Source organism: Cheilinus undulatus, linkage group 11, assembly GCF_018320785.1.
Source record: "Cheilinus undulatus linkage group 11, ASM1832078v1, whole genome shotgun sequence".
NCBI lineage: Eukaryota > Metazoa > Chordata > Actinopteri > Labriformes > Labridae > Cheilinus > Cheilinus undulatus.
The window spans coordinates 43,723,013-43,748,161 of record NC_054875.1 but is presented as its reverse complement, the minus strand read 5'-3'; the positions used below and the strand labels follow the sequence as shown (position 1 = coordinate 43,748,161).

The window sequence follows — 25,149 nt, the reverse complement described above, 5'->3', positions numbered from 1 at the left end:
TTTTAAAACACTTGTTTTTTTCTTAAAAGGCACCATTTAGACACTGGCACCTTTTAAAAAGTATCAAGTAGCACCGGTATAAGGAGGCTGGCAAATCCATCTGCTTTGTAAGTTTAAATTGGAGGATAATTCAGTTAAAATCAGTTGAAACTGTCCTTATATCAGTGGTCTCCCACATTTTAAAAATCTCATGTGTAGCCAGTCTTATAGAGAAGACACAGCATGCGCACTTCTGGTTAGAGCTATTGTTGTTTTAAATTAATAAATACAGATTTAAATAAATGTGTTCACCAAACCCTTGTCTTGTTTTTTCAAACTAATACTGCCATACTTTATTGTTCCTTGTTTTGCCCTGGGTTTTTCATAACAGAGCTGCTATATCATTATTAATTATATTGCATATTTTATGTTGTTTCAATGTGTGTAACCGAGGAAGAGTAATTGTTCACTTAGATTCCCATGGAGGTCTTAATCTATAAATTATTCACATTGAAAAGTAAAACAATTATAAAATTTAAAAATGCAACAGAAAAAAGTGCGACTGAAATAGTGCATTGCTTACCAAATATTTCAAAAATATAAAACCACTGTTATTCATAAATGATCATATTAAAATGTACTGAAGCTTAAAAACCACACCAGCTTCATAGGACAGATGCTTTTGAGAGGAATGATCTCTCCACAAATTTATGGCAACTTCTGCCACAGCACATTGTCTAAATTGCACAAATACTTTGCACATTTCAGTTCCAATACTTTTATGTTTATGATTTTTACTGCAGCTTTAGATAAATCGAAAAATAAATTACCCAATCCTGGGTACACAGGACTTCAATTTTTATTGTTGTAAAATAAATTGGTGCCAAAACTATAAATAACAGTCTCATGATAACATTATCACGTACTGTATGACATGGGCGTTTAGTGTTTTTGTCATTCTTGTGTAAATACTTCTTTGATTAAAATGATTTTAATACCATTTTTGTTGTGTTTTTAATTTTCTATTGTCATTATAGTTATTGTAAATATGTTTTATGCCCTGGATTTATAATCTATCTGTAGAATAGGGCCCATATGTATAACACTGTATATTTTCTCTACCGTGTTAACCCTGCATGAAGAACAGTGTTTTATGTTTAATTATTGTTGTCACTGTATTTTTGCCTTTGCTTTCATTCATCACAATATATCTGTAGCATGATCTGTATATAGAGTACAATACAGCATATTTCATTTATCATGTTTACAGGAAGAGTAAGTACCACCTTAAATGTAAAAGTATAAAAAATGAATAAAAAATTAAATATAAGCAGCGTTTCTCTTGTAAAATCTTGCTCAGTATCTCACTATGAGAGGCGCCCTCTGGTGAGTCAAATCAAGGAAACTTTACGAACACACCTCTCAGCAGACAGAACAATCATTTGCACTGCACGGGCCAGGTCCTTTTAATTAGAGCCCCTGACACCCACAGATCACTACATTCTCAGTTCCTGATCTGGGATTATTATTGAACTACTCACTGATACAAGCCTCAAGGCATTCCCAGAAAGACTGAGCCATAGATTATTTATAAATATGGACAATGTCTTGCTGTCTACTCCTGTTGTATAGAATGAAGCCAAGACATGTGCAGAACAGAACAGACTGGTTGAATTAGAGAACTGATGCTATGTGGCTTCAAATAACTGCAGCACACCTTAAAATCACCAATGAAAAGTCAATCATCCTTCAGGTCGATAAAGTCCATGCCAGAACAGATTCTTGTGTCAATCTGAAGCATTCACTCACAGTTATGGAAAGTTCCATGACTGTATTGTCAGTTTTTGTTACATTTTCTATCACATTTCCTCCTCAACTTTGGTCATCAGGTAGAGAATCCTGCCTTTGTCTACATAAAATTATTGCAGTTGCTCATGTTTAATATACCAACTAAGCCTATGCCTTTACCAACGTTGTTCACACAGCCATGACTGGTTTAAATGCATGTGCTGTGTTGTGATGCAAAATAAGGCTGCTGCTAGCACAGGGGTGTCCAAACTATGGCCCAGGGGCCAAATGTGGCCCACAGCCCATTTTTGATTGCCCCCCTGAAAATTCATTAAATTACATGAAATATGGCCCTCAACAGAGCATGATGCTTGTGCAAGACTGTATTATTCTTCTTAGTTTTAGGACAAGGCAGTGCTACCAAACACTGTAAACAAACATTTTGACAACATGTTTTTGTGCTGTTTTTTAAAAACTAAATTGAGACAACACTATAAATAGTAAACATATTGCCAACCAAAATAATAAAGATCTTGATTTATAATGGCCTAATGGATTGAAGCAGCAGACAGAGGCACAATTGATGTTCCAGGGGCGGAGCCAGTGGTAGCCAGAGTCGACCCTCTGAAATCTGACTGGCCTCCTTAAAAATGATTGGATATTTGCCTTTTCAGCCATCAACTAGCCATTTTACAATCTCTCAGTATATCTTATCCTACAATAGATAGGTTTTACTTACTTTAATATCAGGGTGAAGTATATGAAAGTGGCCCCACCATCCTTATATATTTCTGTATGTGGCCCCCGATGGATAACGTTTGGACAGCATTTCAGTATTCATTGCATGTCTGCATTTATTCCACTGAGCCCAGCATAAACCCTGTGCTCCCTGTGTTTAGGTCTATTATCCCCGTATCGATCTCTCTGTCCTGAACAGAATGGAAACTGCACGAATAAACAAACATGAAAACTCAATCTCAGTCTATTACTTTCACTTCAACGCTGTTATGACTTATAATAGAGAGATGAGGAAGAAAAAAAACAAAACAAAAAAAGTGCATGACTAATGTGGTGTGTTTACAAAAATCCTTATTATTGTACGAGCCATGAACCTACAGTGTTTGTTTTCATAGAGAGATGTATTGGAGAGAAAAGGAAGCGTGTAATTCCTGTGAGCTGTTATGTTTTAAAGCAGAGCTGTTTTCCAGCTGGCTGACTAAAGGCTATTGAAGATAATGACACTGAGAATGAGAATACAACACAGACACAATACTTCCTCCACAGACAGACATGAAACAGAGGGAGAAATCTTTGTGGTACTAATATCATCTTAATAAACCTACCACATTTGAGTTTAAATTCTGAAAGGCGAATTTTATATTTAGCAATAAAATATGTCTTCTTTGCAAAACAAAGACATCTAAATGATTATTCTTTATCTGTACCGTTGGCTGCATGTCAGTGTGTTTTATACTGAGCTTATCCAGGCCACAGTGGCAACTTTATGATATTTGATCATGTCCAGATGTCTCATATCAAATATAGAAGACATGCTATCATCCATGTCCTTCCTTATTGGGGCTGCAGTGCTGTGATAAAATAAGAATAACCAAGTCAAGGAGAGAAATAAACCATGACAGAGTATTCCCATAGCATGCTAGCTCACAATCAAAAATGCTTGAATGCTGATGCTTACCGAGTTTACACATTTAACACTCTGACTTTTAACCCTTTTACTCCTAGTGCGTCGACGACGACGTGCTGTTGAAGCACACTTTACATGACCACAATTGCATGACCGTTTGTGCTATCGGAAAAATTCAAACAGTTTCTGAAAGCTAAAAAACTGTGCAGCCAGCATGCGGTTATTTCTGTAATTTCCCCTTTTCCCACTAAGATTCTAGCATAAAGTTCCCCTGTTTTTGTGTTTCTTCATTTTAAACTGTTAAAACACTTAACATGCAGTAATATGTAAATAACTGCCATATATTAAAAGTTCTAAGTATTGTGGAAAAATGGGCAAAAGCACGTACTCACAGGACATTTTCTGGGCCTTTTATGGTTAAAATAAGATAAGAGCCCAGAAACTCAGTTTTAATTTAAACAGTAAAAAAAAAAAACACTTTTTAAACATGCATTACATTGTACACAACTGCCAGATATTAAAGTACTCTAGAATAATGGGCAAAAGCACTTACAAGACACTTTCTGTGCCATTTATAGTTAAAATAAGAATGTGTCCAGAGGCTCAGGAGTTAAAGGGTTAAAAGAATCTGAAAAGACAGACAATTCAGACCCTCTCACATCTAGAGACAATATGTCAGCAAGTTTTTATTCACAGACTAAGATTTTGCAAAGACTGGGGGTCACTACCTAAAAGACTAGAATAAGATTCCTTTTAAAATAATTTCCCATCATGCATGTGAAAACCACAACAACAACTTTAGTGGAAGTTATAGAGACCAGTTATCTTATTAAATCATTTACATAGAGAAGAAATGAAAGGAAAATAAAAAAAAACATCAAAGCAATTTTGCAAATCACAGCAACAACAGAATAACTATCCTGGACATAACCTAACATGCCAGATCGATGAAAACTTTCCATAGACGGTGTTTAGGAGGGCAGAGGCTTTGAAAAAACACTTTGATGGTGATTGGATGAACGTTCTGTCTGTCACGTCTTTACAGGCCAATCAGAGCAACAAAACATGTGACGTAGCCATAACTGAGCTGCGCCGCTACAGAGCAGTAAACTCCACAGAGAGCTGCATAGCGTGAACCATGGCAACTGTCATGTCAGTACACGACTTTTGTGGTTTTTGAAAAGAAAACAACTCACTGCTGTTTTGTTCTTCTTTTAATGAAGAAATATCGCCAAGTTCTGATGAAACTGGCGCTTCAGCAGCATCCACGCTAATGTCTTCCGCCATAACTACACCGGACTCTTGTTGCTGCTTGCTTAGGTCACAACTCCGCCATGCATGAAGTACTGCCTCTTACTCCTGATTGATCTTGTCACTTACTAACCAGCCCCAAACGGTTCAGACGGGAGCTTTGCAAGATGGATTTGCCAGTGAGAAACACAGAATGAGCGTATTCATCTGCTTTGCAAGGTTAGTTTGTTCACATTTTGCCACAATACAAGGCGGAAATCATCAGAATCAAGTCAACGAATGGTTTGTCAAGACTCACCTCTGGATAAAAACAAATTGGAGATAAGGTGCAATGGCAAAATAGGGCTCCTGTCACCTCATAAACAGCTGTATCTGCACAGTGTGGGTCCATTTAATCCTCTGAGCTACATGTACGTGTGTAGATACTTAGAGCAATGTTGCCGGCATCTTAAAAAACCACAGCGCGGTTTGAAACAACTGGGCCTAGTGTGAAAGCCCCCTTAATGGGCTTACGTACAACACTGGTTGCCATTGGTTGTGAATGACATTAGCATTAATGAAAAAACAATTTGCATAAAACCAGACTAAAGACTTAACAACAGTATCAAACATGTTTGATACTGTTGTTATGGCAAGGCTGAGGAAAGGCTGCCATAAAACTGCTCGGATCAAGTTTAATGACCACCTTACGACTGAGATCCTGAGAGGAAGCAACTTTAAAGATGCTAAAGTTGAGCAGCTAAAGTTGTGCTCTCAGGATTTTACTCCAACTTTAGAATTTTGTCTGGGACTTACAAATTGCTGGAAAGTTGTTAGGTGAAAGACCAGCAAAAGCCCCCGTGCAAGGAGTAATACATTACATTGTTCACAGCTATGCCATAATTTTGGTTCTTTTAACTCTAAATGGTACAGAGTGGAGTTATTTGGCATTTTGTACTATTCAACGGTCAAATATGGCGAGTGAGTGACCAATTGAGTTTTCACCAGACTTGGAGAATTTAAAAATACTTTGAAAAGGTGGCAGCATTATTCTGCTGTTGACCACTGTATTGACCACCTCTTAGGGTGGCATCTCTCTCCCTGGAAAAACCAGGCTTGTCTGGGACTAAACTCAGTCCTCCAAAATGACAACGCTTGACCTCACAGAGTGAGTATGATCAGAGACTACCTCCTGAATTTGGTAGTGGAGAGGCTGGAATGGCCTGCCATCAGTCCTTGCCTCAACCCCAATGAGGGATCAGCTTGGGCGTGCTGTTCATGCCAGAGTGACTAACGAGGCTCCTGTTAAACGAATAAACCACTAAATTGCCAGTATGTCTTGTTATTTCAGATTTCAATCATCCAATCCACCAAACAAGCTGTTTGGCATTGGCAGAGAAGATTTGGCAAAATTTTCATGGGCGCAACCCACATACTCAGCACTGCTGCTCATCCCACAAATGCATGTTCCTTACAAATGTGGCACCAATTAAAAGTGAAATAAAGAGGATTTCTAACAACACAAGATTTATTGCAAGAAGCATCATTACAACAAAGAAAAATCTACCAAACACAAATTTCTTACTTGCTGGGCAAGGTTTATCTCCATCTATCTATCTGAACTGTAACACATCCACCCAACTAGTAGCCTCTGTAAATATTCCTAATGACAACTGCTAAACTGCCATAAATCAAAGTTGAAACACTTCTCTCTGCTCTTAAAAACAGCATGTACAACCATTTTTTCTTGATCCCTTGGTAGCTATCAATAAGTTAATGTACCATTTAAAGCAGAGTCATCCTCCAAGTACTATTTTAAACATTCAACGAATCTTTGTATCAACCCCACTGTTTCTCCAATAGATCAGAAAACACCAATCCTAAAAAAAATCAAACATGGACCAATAGTCTGACAAGCTTATGATTCATACATCCATGTTGCTAGCTCTGCTAAATCTGTCGGCACAGTGACAGATAATCTGGGGGCAAGAGTTGTACTTTTAGACTGAGGATCACACGTTATTCATGACTAAGTCTTAATTTATGCTAATTTTGACTTGACACTTGAGTGAGCCAGAACATGGATGTTAAATGAGCCTCAATTAGACTGCACGGCACAAACATGTGAGCTATATCAACCATTTCTATATTTATAACTCATAATTATTAATCACAGCACATTTGAGATCAGACATGCTGTTTTTCTTTCAAACCCCGTAGAGCTGCCACCAGGAATAGAAAAACATCAGAAAATAGTTTTAAAAAAGAGAAAAAAACCCATTTTTAGAAGGAATAAAATGAGGTTTTGTTCAGCGATTGCTCCTACAGGTGTTCACCTGATTGCTGATTGCTAATTACTGTAGTTTTAACCCATCTGTGATGCACTCTGGGACTGCTGTTTTCTCAGTGTATTTCTGGTGCATTTCTTCTGCTTCACACGGTTTATAGGGGAAAAAATTCAGCTTTCACAGAGAGCTCTTTGATGCGCCTGTGATTAGTCATCAGATACCGTTTCAAAGGCACCTTTCACCTCCAGAATTTTAAAGACAATATAAAAGTGTCAGTTGGAAATTTTGATGTCATGAAAGTTAAGGAAATTGTGTCCTTTAAACTTATAAATGTAAAAAGTAGGAAAGACTTTCAAATGATTTGTATCAAAACAACAAAAATATTAGCTTTTAATATATGTTATTTTACTTCTCCCTCATCCATCTAAATCACGTTAACTGCAGTGAACATTTTGCAGAATACACACAAGGGAATGGGCTGTGTACAAGCATGTTGACCCCAAAGACCAGTTTGTTTAACCAGTATGATTGCTCTGTTCTGTGCTCAAGCACAGCATGTTTCCTTGCTTCTTGCCCAGCTGGAAAAGGTAGACTTTGGCACAGGTGAACTGGTACGCAACGCAGGCAAAGGGTTAACACCAGTCCAATGCAGAGGTCATGTGTTCCCTCAACCCCTCACTCTGAGGTCTTTGGGAAAATGCAAAACTATCCTCTTGGTCGTTTATTATGCAATGCAATGAGTTCCTCACAAGAGAAAAACATGTACAGGCCTTGTTGGATCTGGAGCAATGCGAGTGCAGATGAGTGGAGGATTTAAAGGAGGGGGTGTCACATCCAGTCAAGTATGGGATCATATGCTGGTTCGACACTTCATAGATTTTGGCCCTGTATCACTTTGGTCTCTTGGTGGCCATCGTCCAGACCCATGCTCCATCTCCCCAGGTATCTTCACAGCTGAACTCTCCACAGCGCCTCTGACATTTGATCCAGCCTACCAGATCTTGGGCACCCAATATGTGGTGAGGTGGTGAGTATGTGGATAGCATGCCAGGAACCCAAAGAACTGTAGCTGCTGCTCCTTTATTCACCTTCTCATCAGCGCTCTGCAGAGCACATCAGCATTAGGCAGCCATCTAGAAGCCATCTAAACTTTACAAGGGTAGAGTAAGACCAAGAGCAGCAAGGACCATGACACTCTGACTTTCATCTGCATGCTCAGATAGCACGATAGCTACACTGCCTTGCCACTCTAACCATTCACAGATAACTGGATGACAGCATCCAAGGCGCTCCTGAATACATGGGTCTTTGCTTTGGCAAAGTTTCAGCCTCCTCACGCAACAAGTTAAGAGCCCCAACAAGGACATCTACGGTCTCTGCAAGAAATCCTCGGCCTTGTATGAGATCACCCTTACACATAAAATAAGTTGGATTTTTGTGATTTCCTGGAAGCAATGAACCCAAAAGAAGAATAAAGGTGTAAAACACTTTTGATGCCAGTGAAATGTTGTAAATTTCAGAATATTATAAAGTTTGTAATATCTATTGATGTCCCTTTTAAAGTAGAAATGTACTTTATGGTCAGATCTGGTAGCTGACCTGCTTATCTTCTTTATTTCCACTTCACCTCATCACACACTTCCTGGCAGCTGCATTATCAGAGCTGGACATTAACCTCTACTATTCAGTCAGTCGCCCTTACTTGCTTTGTGTTTCCCACAGACCTTTAACTGCCATGCCACATCCAATGAGTACAAGTTGTGGGCAAAAGCAGTGGTCAAACTAAAAAGCACTCACATATTTTTTCCTGATGGTACCCAGTATATAAACTGGCCTGTAAAATGAGACTAGTGATTTGTGATGGGACGGTAAAACAAGGGGTACAGCAGGCTCAGGATGACGTCATGTTTTATTGATCAGGAAGCTGACTCATTGTCTCCTGTTTGTGGGACTGAAGCTGGAAACACTTAAGAATACCCTGAAGTTTCTAGAAAGCAGGAACTGTAGCGGTGTCTCATTTCAGGGATAGCATCCATCCAAGCTTTTCTGGGATGTGTACACTCAGGCCAAGCTGAAATATAGTCTTCTGTTCTTAGGAGGATTCCCTGTTTGTGTCAATGAATCATGGGATATGTTGGGCCAGGAGGGATGCACCAAATGGATCCGATGATGGCTGGAGAAAGGAGAGCACATTCGTCAGACACATTTGAAATCGGATAGCCTTTGACACAGTGATGTAAAGGACGAGGAGCTTCAGCGCTCCTTGTGTTCTGTTGTAGAGGAATTCAAGGTTCAAGTTGCTCTCTTTGACATACCAGGACTCTCAAGACCAATTTATTTGAGTGGCAGATTCAAGAACAAAGTTGGAGAGGAGGTGGACCCCCAGTATAATAATTAGCCAGACTGAAGGTTGACCCAACACTAGGGATATCATCTGGGAGCCAAAGCTTGAAAAGTGATGGTTAAAATCCACTCTTCAGGTAAAGAGAAACAAGATCCAGGATGAAGTCTTACACCTTGAGGAAGCTCCTGTACAAGGTAGGAAGTTCTCAAGAGGAGCAGAAGTGTGGCATTTTCAGAATTGCCCTTCTGCTCAGATCGGTGTACAACACACTGCTAACATCAGCCAACTCACATAAGTGGGGATGAAAGGGAGGACAATGGCTCTGACCCCAGGGGAGATACAGGTGGTGCCATGACAAGGTGCCGTCAACTCTTACAAACATCTTGGAGCAAGAAGGAAGAAATACCCAGCTTAAACAAAGCCACAGCTGGGCACCATCGGCTTCATAAAAGAGGGGCAGAGGCCAGTCGTCCCGGTGGATCCAATAGTTAACCCCTTAAAGCTGACTGTATTATATTTGACACACTTTTGTGAGACCTCTGTCTAATCAACATTGTCAATAATTTCCTTAAAAACCTCTCGAATACAATCTGATAAATGATAAAAACAATGCCCTCCAGTGGATTATCGATTGCTAGAAATTTCTAATGCATTATATGTGATACAAAAAAAAGAAAAAAAAAACTATGGCAATAGTTCTTTTTTTGGATTTTGATTGAAGGTTAAATAAACATCTCAGTTAAAATATAGAATTTCCTGGCTATTATTTGAGGTTTCAGGCTTTAAAGTTTTAAGAAAGTTATCCTGATAGAACTTACTGCCCTGTGTAAACTCATACTCAAAATATCAATCTGGGAATATACTGTCATACTCCTTGCCCATACGTGTATCAACACAGATGTCACTGAATCAGTATGGCTAAAGTATTGTGACAGCGGTTTTAAAATCCACATCCTCTGCTGGCATTCAGCAAAAACGTCAGTAGGTGGCAGCGAGTGTGGATTTCATTGACTAAAACTATGACTAAAAATGGTCAGCTGACCTTTTCCATTAGAAAAATTAGACTGAGATGAGCTTAAATGAGGTTTTTGGTGATAGAAACTCTGTGATATTTCTCCATTGTGCATATCAGGTATGTCAGTATTTTCATCAGTATGTAATAAATCATATATCGTATATAAATCAATCCAAGTATTCAAAGTGCATTCAGATGGGTGTCATAAACTTTCATTTATCTTATAATTTGGCTAATTAAACTAGTAAAAAGAAAATAAATACCTTGACTAAAAGTAAAGGCTAAACTTTAAGGACCTAAAACTGGACTGAAATACTTATCTGAGCTTAAATCGACAAAATCTAAGCCATTACTAATCCCTGCTGCCCAAGATTTAACTAAATAACTAAAATTAAAATTCAAAAATCATTTTTTGTAAATTGAAACTAAATATAAACTAAGCTTTACCAATAACCGGAAACTAAAAGAGTGTGCTTATAAAACTATTAAAAATTTAATAAAAATAGAGACAAAATATCCTTAGTTTTAATATTTGACACAACTATACTGACTGGCACCTACACCCAAGCCTGGGGAGAGTAAAATGGTCTGAACTGATTGGTTAAGACTTCACACAGTGGTATTTTTATGTCTGGAGTTTTATTCAAACATCGCCTTTAGATAAATAAAATGATAAATGAAGAGTAGCTTGTTTGAAAATGTTTTTAAAAATGTATGATGTTCACTCAGCTCTGACATATCCAAAAAACACTTAAACTAACACTACAACTGATAAAACCTAAACTAAAATGAAGCATTAATGCAAAACAAAAATGAAACTAAACTAATAAACAGCAGTAAAAATTAATCATAACTAAACTGAAATTGAACAAACAAACAAAAATTAAAAGTAATGAAAAATCCAAAACTACTATAACCTTGCTGTTGCCAACATGAGTCTGATCTACTTGAAACTCCTGCCTGTTAAAGGAAAGGCTTTTGACACCACTGTAACGGGTTAAATACTACTAGTGCTGTGCTCATGGTAACTAACACTGGTGGCAGCAGAGGCTAAGCTGCATGGCGCAGGGCACACTTCAGATTAAACAAACTAATCTGGACTAAGAATGCTATTTGCTGCCAGCATTTTGGCATTTTAATACTTTATTTGTTAAAACCAGAGCTGTACAGCATAGCCAATAACAACAATAGAAGCTGTGATAAACTGCTGATAATTCAAGTTTTAAAAATTAATATATCTATCATAGCTCAGGTAATTGAAGAGTATTTTAATTTACTTCTTGGATCTCTGAGAGTCTTACATTAAGTATTTTAAGTTGTAGGATACTTGAACTAGGTCTTAGCTGTTATTCTCTACAACAAATGGCTGTTAAGAATTCTGTGAATGACATGTATCATCGTAAATAATTGTGTATCATGACAAGGATCGTACCATGAAGCTGTGGGAAACACCTAACCCTAGTCTTGTGAAAGGAGATTTGTAAAGGAGGAGCAGAGAGGAAAAAAGCCAAATACCCACAGCTAGTCCAGGATTGTTGGGACAAAGGGTGGACAGCCTGGCTGGTTACAGTGATGGTTGGTTGTCGATGAATCCCATCTCAATCAGTGTGGAATCCGATGACTAAAGTCAAGTAACAGGGCGCATCAGGAATACTGTTGTTCCTAGGTTGAAGAAGCAGCAGAGAGGGCTTCCTGTTGGCTCTGTAATAGAGAGAGGACACTAGCAGAAACCCTGGAGATAGACAGTGTCTTGACCAACCCACTACCTGAAGACTGCAGCCGTTAAGGGCTGATGAAGGTTGAGTACCATTTGATGACCTCTCCTCCAGACCAAGGCTGCATTCAATGGAAACGGATGTATTATGGCATCTCTTATGTATTATACAACTGTCCTCTGAAGGATGTCGCTCCTTCAGTAGGACACAACATAACTGAGAGTGAGTCTCTCATTCATACAGTTAATAATGTGTATAAATGTCTGTTTACCCAGTTAGAGTTTATATAAGACATCCTGAAATGCACTGTTGTCCTCAGTAGTGTTTTGAGTACACAAAGCAAGCAGAGAAAAAGCTTTGAAAGACTCATTCAGGAAAGAAAAGAGACAGTGTTCTAATTTTCATGCAAACAAGTGCACATAATTACCTGGATCCACCGGCTACTGTCAGAGTAAGTGAAATGACTTTCTTTGTTTTAATCAGCTCTTGGTTACATGCTGAGCTGATGACATTAATTAAAACAGTCATGTACAGCAAATATTAGACCCCCTTGATATTAATGAGAATGACACTCATTAGACCCTTCTGCTGAAGTCTGGCTTAATGGCAGCATATTCTAAGAATTGTTGCTCTGGGTTCTCATGTTGTCCAGCTTCCTCTAAACAGGCTCTGATAAATTAAGAGACTGAATGAGCGTAGGAGGGAAAAATGAGATTGATCATCTAATTTTCTCATTAGCTGACCTGTCGTAGCAGGAGAAGTATGTTACTCTGCTGGCTGCAGCACAGAGGTCGATACAACAGCAGAGAGGTAAATGTGCAACCTGCAGCAATGATTACATTGAACCTGAATTACTCTGCGCTCGCCTCTGTGAAGTATGAGTCCCTGTGGTGGAGGAAGTGGTTAGATTATAACTCCAGGAAGTACTGATCGTATGCTGTGTCATAAATAAAAGACTTACATTTAGAGCACAAGTTTTGCAAACATAATTCACTTGGGGTATTAAGTTGTTCTGCAGACAGAAGCCATATTTCTGGATTTGTTATTAGTCATTATTAAAGAAATATTGTGCGTTTTACTTCAAGACAGAAAATACGAAGCTAATGCTAATAACTTCATAAACACAGGCAGTCATGCACTTTTTTCAAGCAACATCAGACTTCTGTCAAGTTTATGCTTGACTAAATATAGATTCAGTAGGAAAATTAAACTCCTGATACATAAACATTTACCTGTTGATTGCAGTTTTAATGCAAACAGCCAAGAGTCTTTTTGAATATGACACAACAAGCTCTGCAAACCTGGACTGAGTGATTTTCTCCCATTCTTCTTTGCCAATCCTCTCAAACTCAGTCAGATTGGCTGAGGACCATCGGTGGAAAGAGATTTTCAGGTCTCTCCAGAGATGTCTGATAGGGTTCAAGTCAGGGCTCTGATTGGGCAGCTCCAGGACATTCACAGAGTAGTGTTGTACTCAAGACCACACTATCTGAGACCAAGACCTGCCCAAGACCAGTGCACCAAGACCAAGACAAGACCAAGACTTTTGGGGGTTGAGACAAGTCTAAATCGAGACAAGATGGAAAAAAAAATCAATAAAAAAAAAAAACACGACAAGGTTGAACCGTTAAGGAGCATTCTCTCTTTAATTTTAGTTTTTAAAATAAATTTGACAGATAAAAACAAGGTGTCTACAACTCTTTCAAAGCACAACGTGCAAAAATCTCAAATCTTAACAAATTCATTCAACGTCTTGTAAAAAATAAACCCTTGTATGTATTTAAAAGCCACTGACAAGTTCAGAATTATTTTAAATATCCAGATGTGCCAGGTGAATGAGGTCTAAATTGTTTTAAATACCTGGAAATGAAAGCTGAAATGTTGACCTCTTGTCTTATATTCATCTTTTTGTGTCAAACCCAAATGTTTTCAGTCCACAGCAAAAATAAAGGAATTGGGCCCCCCGTTCCAACACTTTTAGAGGGGACTGTATTTCCTGCCTTTCCTTTGAACTGACCTGGATCATGTTGTGGTGATGAAAATGAAAATTTTATCAATCCTTGTATGTATTTAAAAGCAACTGACAAGTCCAGAATTATTTTAAATACCTGAAAATGAGATTTTTATCTAGATTTTTCAGGTGAATGAGGCCTAAAGTAAGTGTTCAGAGATATTTCTGACTAGAAATAAGATGGACTGATGTCTGAGTTTTTGCAGGTGTAGCTATTTGTTGTTTTAAAAAGTGCTTCTCCTTATTATCACATTAATAAAGTTGAAGAATAGCAGATCAGTGCTGGTCTCCACTGATCTTAATGGAAATTCCCGACTTTGGCCAGTCCGAGACCGAGTAAAAAATATTCTCGAATCCGAGACAAGACCAAGACATTCAAAATGTGGTCTTCAGACTGGTCTCAAGTCCAAGACTGTTCAAGTACTACATCACTATCACAGAGCTGTCCCTAAGCCACTCCTGTGCCATCTTGGCTGTATGCTAGGAGTCATTGTCATGCTGGAAGGTGAACCTTCGGCAGTCTGAGGTACTCACTGTTTAACAGGTTTTCATTGAGGATAGCTACATTCATTCAGCTTTCCCTCAACCCTGTCTAGTCTCCCAGTCCCTGCTGCTGAAAACACCCCTACAGCATGATGCTGCCACCACCATGCTTCTCTGTTTGGATGATATTGGGCAGGTGACAAGCAGGGCCTGGTTTCTTTCAGACATAACGATTATCACAGTCCAGTCCTTCAGGTACTTTTTGCAAACTCCAAGTGGGTTTTCATGTGTTTTGCACTGAGGAGAGGCTACTGTCTAGCCACTCAACCATAAAGCCCACAGGGCTGCAGTGATGGTTGTCCTTCTAGGTCTTTGTCCCATCTCCACACCCGCTTTCTGGAGCTCAGTCAGAGTGACCATCAGGTTCTTGGTCACCACTCTTACTAAGGCCCTTCTACACTGATTTGCCGGGGCAACCGGCGCTTGGCAGAGTCCTGGTTGTGCCAAGATTCTTCAATTTGAGAATTATGGAGGCCACTGTGCTCTTGGGAACCTTTGGCGCAACAAAACCATTTTTGTAGCTTTCCCCTTGCCTTGCAACAATCCTGTCTCTGAGCTCTGCAGGCAGTTCCTTTGACCTAATGGCTTGGTCTTTGCTCTGAAATGCATTGTCAACAATGCATTTTTGAACTGTAGCATCAGGCTACAACATAAAACTATACTTTCTGAATGCACCAGTGTTCATTTTGGCAGCTATTTTAAATTTTAGTCTTAGTTTTAGTCTTTGAATGAAATGCATTTTAGTTTTAGTCAGATTTTAGTAATTTCTATCCTTTTTAGTTTTAGTCGACGAAAACTCAAAACGATGAAATTAACACTGGAATGCACTGTATGTACGGACGATATATGGCTATAAATGTTGGCAGTAGTTGTAATATCAGCGGATACAATGTCAAGCAGATTACATCATGCATCCCAATGCCCAATGCATCACAATGCCGTGCACTTATAAGATTATTAAATGTATTACAGTTTATTCTCATCTCAATCTGAAAGGCTTTCAGAGAAAGGTGGTTAGAGAAAGGTTCTTTATTGCTCTCTGAAAGGAAGGAAAGTTGAAGTAAAAAGTAGACAACAGAAGTGAAGACATATGTTCACATCAGTTTTTAGTAAATTGAAAAAGTTAGGGCTGTTTGAACGATGCTTACTGTGTTTTTAGGTATTGCACACTATATGAAGCTTGCAGAAGGGAGAAAGTGAAAGTCTAAGAGCTAAAAACTGCAGCCTGATTTTCACCATCTGTAGAAATCCAAACCAAACCGAGGTTGAGGAGTCACAGAGGCACAGCTGTGTCTGTTTGTCTGAGATCATTCCTAATCCCGATTCTACCTCGCAAACACAACAGAGTTGATTTGGCTTTGCAACAGTCAATATTGTATCTCGTATGAGAGTGAGTGGATGATGAAGATAACCTCCGAATGTGCTGGATTCAAACAGGAGCAGAACGAGTATGCGGCAAAGAGAGACGTGTTACCACCGAGCATAAGAGTCGGAACACATCATATGACAGGGTGAGGCGTGTGGGAGGTGTCTGTGACCTCAGCCTATTTCTGACAGCTGTCAGGTCGCACGTTCCTTCAAACAACACGCTATATATGATTACATGTGAAAAACACTCAATACGTCTCGGTCCTGTGCAATCAGTGCTGCAGGTGTGAGCTGGATTTCTACAACAAACATGCAAAGAGTCTCTTTGGTTCCAGGGAAAAATCAAATCTTCTTTGAATAGAATATTACAGACATGGACGCCACAGTCGGGGGTGAAAGTGGACACCTAATAATGGAAGCAGCCTTTCTATAAACAAGTACCTTTTTCAAATTTTCTCTCTTAGTCATAAGGTTCAGAGTAAAGGTTAGAATGACTGCATGATTTCTCACTTATTCTTAACTATCAAGGGTGAAGGGATGAAAAAAAAAAAATTTTAAAACTGTTTTGAATGCTTTAAATTATTTAAAAGCCAAAAGATATGCATGTGTTAATGCAGCCAAGAACCCAAAATTTTTAACAAATTAAAAACTGGATATATTAAAGAATAAAAGGGGAACTGTGTCCAAAAAATTAGAAAACCTAAAGCTATAGATAAATGCAAAAACATCCAACGAAGGCAACATGGAAAAAAAAAACTGAATTTACCCAGAGATCCTTTAATGAAAACACAAACTCCAATCCAGTTGGCATTTTATGCACAATGTGAATTAAAACAGAATAAAGGTTTTTGAAAATAACTAATCCTGATAAAAAAAAAAATCCCTTATGAAATTTAAACATATTCTGAATTTGATGCCTGCAACTCATTCCAAAAAAGCTAAGACAGGTGCAAGCAAAGACAGGGAAAGTCCTCAGAAAGAGTAATACACAAGGCCCCCCTTAACCGGCTAGCCAAGCATCAAATATCTATTCATTTTTATGTATTTTTGGACAATAATTTCTCAATAAATGAGCAATACTTCTTCTATGCTTAAATCAAATTTACTTGCATTATTTTGCAGCGCTGGACTTGGACATTTTTAAGGGAGGAGCAGGGGCCCCTAAGTATTGTATTTTACTCTATTTGATAGAAATTTCATTCTGTTGAGAGACTCATTTAGTTACTTTTAATTCAATAAGGACACTTGTTACTAAAAAAATAAATTAATAGATTATAAATAATAAATTAAAGCACACTTTTCATTGCAGGTTTCTCCCTTCAATGGGCCTGGATAATCAGTAACCCCTACCCCCCCCCAGTGTTACACCCATGAGCAGAGATGTTATGTTCTACATACCATGCAATCATTCAAGTGTCATTTTTTTTTCCAGAATAATTTATAAAGAATCCTACTTTCCTTGTTTTTGTAGATGTTTTTCCAAGTCAAAATGAGAATTACATAAAAATGATTTTTCCCTTCAATACAACAATTCATAAAGGATTTGCAACATGAGTCATGGTATAGATATTTTTTTTTTTAATTGTTAAGCCCTAGTCTATTCTATCAAACACTATGTTGGCTGTAATATAGAAGGATTTATTGCCTGTGTTTGAAAAATAATTAACTTAAATTCATATCAAATCAAAAACATAATGTTGGGGGAAAAAGTCACAATTGTATTATTTCCCTATATCAATCAGCTCTAATCACAAAATCAACACCTCTGTGTGATGGATTTTACAATGAGAGGGCTGCAGGGGTTAGTGCTGTTGCCTCACAGCAAGAAGGTTCCTGGTTCGCTTCCCAGTCAGGGCCTTTCTGTGCAGAGTTTGCATGTTCTCCCCGTGCATGTGTGGGTTCTCTCCGGGTACTCCGGCTTCCTCCCATCAGAAAAAACATGCTCGTTAGGTTAATTGGTGACTCTAAATTGGTCGTAGTTGTGAATGTGAGTGTGCCTGGTTGTCTGTCTCTATATGTCAGCCCTGCGATTGACTGGCGACCGGTCCAGGGTGTGCCCCACCTCTACCAATGACAGCTGAGATAGGCTACAGCCCCCCACAACCCCCAACGGGATAAATGGTATAGAGGTTGGATATTACAATGACGGCTCAGAACACTCAAGAAAAACATTGTCAGTCAACACATCTACAAATGTAAGTTAAGACTCCACAATGCAAAGCAACAACATCCAAAAGTGTTGTAGACTCTTCTGTGCCTGAAATAATCTGAAAGTGGAAATGTGTGCAGTGGTCTGAGGAATTCACATTCAAACTATTTTTTGGAAATAATGAAGTCAAGTCCAGTCCAGAATCAAGTCCTGTGAGCTTAAGAGGAAAATGATGATCCAAGTTGTCATCAGAGTAAAGTTCAGAGGCATGCATCTATGATATGTGAGGGTGTATTAGTGGCCAGGGCATGGGTAACTGGCACATCTGTGAAGGCACCATTAGTACCAAGGGGAACATGTACGTTCCCATCCAGATGATGTCTTTTTCAGGGACGTCCCTGCTTGTTTCAGTGGGACAATGCCAAGACACATTCTGCATGAGTTACAACAGCATGGCTTCACAACAAAGGAGTGAGGGTACTAAGCTGGCATGCATGCAATCCGGAAGTGTCCCACTAGGAATGCAGGGTGCATTATGAAGCACAAAATATGACAATGGAAACCCTGCAATGTTGAGAACATCAAGATGTGCATCAAGAAATAATGGGGAAGAATTTCACTTTCAATCCCTCCACAAAAAAAAATCCTTTTTATTCTTTAACAAAAATTGAATTGATTTTAATACTGGTAGAGCTGGTCTAAGATGCTGTCATCTTTTATGTTTGTGTTTGGTGATGTCCACAGTCATAAGCAAAAAAAAAAAAAGTTCTCCTCTGTAATAATTTGTCTGGTGACCCATTTCCACCCTTCATATTCAGAAATGTTAAGTCTTCCACCTGGATGTTCTAAAAATGGTCTTCAGAGGTAAACCAGGGATCTCAGTGAAAGCCTGCTTTGGCAGGTGTTCTGCTCCATCTGTTGTGTGAACCAGTTTGGATAGTTACTAAAATAGGAGCTCATTTTTAAGCATTCGCCTCTTGAAGTAATGGCTTATTAAGCAGCATTATAAAGAGTCTGGTGAGCACACAGTGGGCTCAAAAGGCTTAAAAGCAGCCAGATCACACAGGCTGGAGAGGCTGATAAAGAGGCTGATGGTAGGAATCACACAATTCATCCCATTCAAGTGGCGGGTTTTAAAATTAGCTTGAACAGTAGTAAAGCTGAGTGTTATTCTAACAGGCACAGAGCTGAAATGTTTAAATATGACATATGCATAACCACACACCTCTCCAGACATACATACATCCACAGCTGCCACTGGATTTAAATATCTGAGCTTAAATCCCAGTTATGAGGAGGAAGACTCTCTTTTATGACACATTAACTTATTTAGCAGAATGTTTATAACACAATTGGTTGCTTTTCAAAGCAAGATTAGAAGAGTAAATAAGCAAGCTTGTAAAACACACTTTCTTAGTGAGGTATTCCAATCTGTGTTATTTATTATCAATAAAAGCAATATAGTTTTATCAGTTTAAAAGGCAAGTTTTGGTGACATAAGCTAAAGTTTCACATCATTTCAGGTCCATATAGATTGATTGATTGTACTTTTATTTTAATGTAATGCACAGAAATATGCCCTACACCCGAGGGTTTCAAGACACCAGAAATAACGCTGCAGTGGTGCTATAATGTATTCAAAGCTGCATGTTCCCTTTACATTTTGGTGTTAAACACCATAAATAGGATAACATAATATATCTAGGGACTGCTGCAGAAAATCCAAGATTTCCTGATGTGGACATTCATAACAAAGGCACTCCAGAAAAACAATAACTACAGACTTTTGTCTGTGAAGGATTTTTCAGACATACTGCATTTATTTTTGATTTAGCTTAGCTTTAGCACTGTCTTTATAGTCAGCTGCTTCTCTGGCCTCGCTTAACGCCCCAGCCTGCTTCTTTGAATCATCATGGACTTATTAGTTAAACACCTTTAACCAGTTGTTTCAGATGTTGTTATACAAGTTGCTGCAGCTCATATTAAAGTCACAGATAGGCTGACAGAGTCGGTTTGCTTCACGTTGCTGTTATTACGGATATTATCTGCTATATTAATATAACTTAGCATACTTTATACATTTTCTGAGAGGATGGTTTTAATTGTGACTCATCTTAGAGGGTGTTGCAGCTCCCCCAGCTTTTCTTCTTCCCTGCCTATGTGTAAAGTTTTCACCCACAAACACACATCAAAGTATATCTGAGCATGTGAGCAGAACACTGAGGCCTCTCGCTATGGTACCACCAAAATAAAACACGTTCCACGAGGGGATATGGGCCTATTCTTGGATGATAAAATATGGTATCATTACACCAAATACACTGTGCAAGTGACTGAAAGCTCCAGAGGAGCATTTCATTACACACCAACCATGAAAGAGGATATCTCAGTATTGATTCCTGCAGAGTTTAGAAAAATACCTCACAGAGAACTCCCACAGTTAGAAGCAGTGCCCCGTGCCTTCAGTTTCACCGTATGACTAAGCACACCTTCGTCTCCTCTCACCAACGCTGGAACATACTGTTAGCCAGGTGTAAAGACCTCTGGGGGTGAAAAAAGGAAGTTTACTGTCTCCCTCCTTTTCCTAAGAATGTTTGAACGAGACTTCAGAAACAAATCGATGGCAGGATCACAATAAACAATTCAAGAAAGCAGGTAAGATACAGAGAGCAAGTAAACAGACGGTATGTTCTGAGAGAGGAGGGAATAAAGGGTTTGTGTTGTCTTTGTTTTTCAACATGATTGTCCAAAACATGAACCAAACACTGAGTCAAGACAACCAAAATAAATCCAAACTGAAATTGCTGCAGGAAAAAAAATTCTACAGGACAATATCCTCATGTCTGCACATCAAATGTGTCCGTCTCCTCTATTCACTCAGAATTAAAATTGTGTATACTTCAGCTGTCATATTGGATCTGACAAGCTGCAATGAGAGCATGAAAGCACAGATCTTATTTTGTTGAAGCCTCTGCAGAGCATGAGTTGTGCTGCGATGCAGACTTCTGCAGAGAACGACCTGAACATGACAGCATGATTGTGAGGCGTCAGGCCTGTCTGTATTATATTTACCTCAGATATACACCTGATGAGGCAGTTTCCATCTTTTAGAGTCAGTAAAGTCGAAGCTCTAACAGCCAAGTTAAGTCCAGGATCATGGTGATACTGCATATTACATGTAAACTACGTACAACCCCAATTCCAAAAAAGTTGGGGCACTATATAGAATGTAAATAAAAACTGAATGAAATGATTTGCATATCCCATGAACTCAGTTCTATACACAATGAAAGTAATAAAACATGTCAGATGCTGAATCTGAAATATTTTGCAATTTCATAAAATTATGACACTTCTCAAAAAATTAGGGATGGGGCAACAGAAGGCTTGAAAAGTAAGTGGTACTAGTGAAAAACAGCAAGAGGAGCATTCTGCAACCAATTAAGTCAATTGGCAACATCTCAGTAACAACCCCCCCCCCTCACCCCCCACCCCCCCCACTATGAGCGCATAGCCAAATGGGGAAATAGACGCTTAGGAACAATTTCAGGTGCCAGTGCGTTATTGGTCAGCTCACCCTTAAACTGTTGTCCTTGAAGAAGGTATCTTAGGTTCAAAGGATTGTTCAAGGATTATTTCCTCTATTATATACCGTTCTTATTTTATCGAATAAATGTAGTTTTTTAAAGTTTCAGTATATTTTGATGCACTTATTCAATATTCATCATGCACTCCAATATCACATTCTGACAAGTTAATTTTATGCATTAACTTAAAAGTGTCTTTCATCTGAATCATACTGAAATGCAGCAGCTAATAGCAGTGAGTTTAGGGTAACAAGACAAAACAATTTTCTCTGCAGGCTGTTAAATTACTTTACATGCAAGAAAAACAGAGAAAATCTGGAGTTAGAAAAGAATTAGTGCTGCAGAGTTTAATGAACTGAGACTTCAATTATAGTATAATCCGACTCTGTGTTTCAATTTCCCTCTGCCAGTAAAACAATACACTATTATAAATTAGCAGCAATGCACCAGGAATCCTGCAGACTCTTTGGCTTTCAATACATAGATGGATCAAAGAATGTAACTGCATAGTAGAGGAGAGAAGAGTAACTCTATCAGAGCCTTACACAGAACAAACTCAGCTGGCATGGTAATAGTATATCCATATATCTACCACTGCGGTATTCATGTCAGAAGTTCACAGGATCTGTTACCAAAAATAACCAAAGGTCATGGCCTCACAGACAGTTTTTATCATTCTGCAGCAGAATGAAGATTTCGGTGTTCATTACTGTGTTATTAGTCGTGTTGTTGCCATGGGCGAAAAGCCTCCGTTCCTCCCTGCTTCCTCTCCAGAGACTGATGTTCAGTTTGACCTGCATGACTTCACCCTTAATTCCCTTAACAGGCTAATCTTAGCATTTAAATTGCTGTTAAAGCACACAATACCATTAGCTGGCTAATATACAGCTGGGAGTACAGATCTGATTCCACTGTTTCTGCCAACGTTATTACCCAGGAAAACTATAATCCCTTTTTAATCTTTATTTTCCATGAAACACTCGGCTCTGTTGACTAGAAATGTAAAGCATCAAAACTTAGAAAACCTTTGAAGCTTTTCGTTCATCATCAACAAGCACAGGCAAAACGATTAATAACTGAAAGTCTTAACCCAGTTGTTCTGTGTTGTTTTAGTCAAGTCTACCCATCCATCTGTTATCTATACCGCATTACCATTGGAGCCTATTGGGTAAGAGGTGGGGTACAACCTGGACTGGTTGCAAGTCAATCGCAGGGCTGACATACAGAGACAAACAACCAGGCATGCTCACACTCACCGCCAATTAAGAGCCACCAGTAAAGCTAATGAGCATTATTTGATGGTGGGAGGAATCCGGAGTTCCTGGAGAGAACCCACGCATGCACAGGGAGAACATGCAAAATCCTGTGCTGCCACACAGCCCTAGTCAAGTACACAATGTTAGGGGAACTAAATGTGACTCACATTCAATCAATGATTTTTTTATCTTATGAAACCTGATCAAGCCTAAAACATACTCCTTTTAGTCATACTTACAAAAACCCAACATTAATTATTGTAAAGCTGTGCTTCCCGAAGTGGGTGACGTGGCCCACTGGTGGGCCCTAGAGGTTCTGCAGGTTGGTCGTGAGTAGTAATTTACATTCACTAAAAATCCTAGGGGAAAAAAAATGAAATCAGGATTTAAATCATCATAAAATACTTGATTATGTGGTATTTTTAAGTCTCACAACCAACAAAACACAGCCAGAAGTTCTAGCCTGTCACATTTCAAATATCTGTTTTGTCAAATGTATACAACTGGTGTCACCGTTTAACTGGTGTTAGATTAACTGGTAACACATTGGTAAACATTCTATAGTGCTGCCTGCTTCTTGATTTTAAGAATTTATTTGTGTCACTGGGGATATTAGCTACTAGGTCAGAGTTTACTGTGCCACAATGTACATTCACAGAGATAAATATTAAAAGACAATATAAGTGACTTTACAGTTGCCTGATTGAAACAAAATAAACAATTTCTGAGTGATGTTAAGTATCTGAAAGCAAAACATTTGCTTTAAAATTCTCTTTTTATGAAACAATAATTATAAGGGCTTTAGTGGGCCCAGAGGATCTAGAGATCTCAAACTGGACTACAGCATATTGGGGATTCAATTTACTGTTTTCTGGTACAATCTCTCTGTTGTAATGCTGAAGCAGGTCAGCAGAAGGGCGGAAACATCTCTTCCACCATGAAAAGCTATCAATGCTGTTCTCTGCTCTTTACTGTCTCGAGAAATGTGGTCCAGTTGTGATAAAACAATCATTATGCTAGCCACGAATAACATGGAAGCTGCTGTCAGCTCACAGTACTACTAACCCCCCCCAGTAGCTACCTTCTCTAATTGGTCCAAACAGTGTCTGGTTTGCCATAAACTTTTCAGATTAGAGCTTTGCATGATGGATTTACCTGATGAAAGGCAAGGGGTCTGGCCAATCCATCGACTTTGCAAGGTAAATCAGCCATACTCACTAGCTGAATGTATGTCTGTATCATAAGGCTTCATCCCATGAAGGGTAAGGACTGAGTTTGAAGGGATTTGATGAACTATAACAGCATATGTATCAGTGTAGACAAAAATTAGTTTGGAAATATCAACACATTGGATACTGTCTGAATCCAAATCCATCCCTAACATGGATTCACCATGAGCACAGTACTGAGCAACATTTTGAAAAGTTTCAGTGCCAATGAAAAACCAAAGCCTCAAGCAGAAGCAGAGTCATTCCTGTAATGTCACTTTTATTTATCACACCATTGGAATGACCAAATCAAGATGAGCTTGCAGCATTGCTCTCGACTTGATTTAACTCTGACAGATCACAAGATGCGGATTCTGCAAATCATTTTTATGCTCATGCAACTATGAAATATTTATGTAATGTGAATCTTGAAATTCAGGAGTTTAATTTCTCAGTGCTGCCTCTTTAACTCTCTTTTCCTCAGGAAAGCAAAGACTTGCTCATTTCAAACAAACTTGCTCTAAGCAGTAAAGCTTGTCCTCCATCTGTGCAGCAGCTTGTAAAGCCAACGATGAGCAGCTGATGACCTTTGGCTTTGCAGGGAGCAGCAGGAGTCATCCCTGTAGAAACGCTGTCGTCTGAAGGTTTTGGGGGAGTTGTGAAAATGAGGAACAAGTACAGTACATCCTCCTGAAAATGGCACGACAGGCCACAGCGGTGCAGAGGTCGGCTACCAAAATAGCAGGAGGAAGGAGATTTAATAAAAACACCTGTGAAGTTCCATCTAAAGATCAAGCTGTTCAAAGGGAATTTATAGAAAATGCTGCAAAAGTGCATTCAACCTTCTCCATCTGTACCAGCAAACTGAGCTCTGCCGTGTCTGAATGAAAGCTTTTCAGACTGAAGAAATACACGGACTTTGTCCTGATGTCATTATTTCAACATTTTACTTCATTTGCATCCAATTTTTAAATTTAGGACATGATTAGAGCTCTGGTTTCCAGCCCTCCTGACCTTTATTCT

General features: G+C 38.8%; 1 protein-coding gene across 5 annotated transcripts in view; it reads right to left on the bottom strand.

The window, feature by feature from the left end:
* The window catches only part of kcng1 (potassium voltage-gated channel, subfamily G, member 1), an 88,100-nt gene that overhangs the window by 35,896 nt on the left and 27,055 nt on the right, over nt 1–25,149 (bottom strand). For 3 of the 5 annotated variants that reach the window (XM_041798437.1, XM_041798439.1, XM_041798438.1), the window contains one exon: nt 11,809–11,990. The exons of 1 other annotated variant lie outside the window; for it this stretch is intronic. The gene's annotated coding sequence lies outside the window, so the exon portion shown is untranslated. Of the gene's footprint in view, nt 1–8,972; nt 9,104–11,808; nt 11,991–25,149 lie in introns of those variants that run through there. One more of the 5 variants, XR_005992529.1, reaches the window with a different exon arrangement.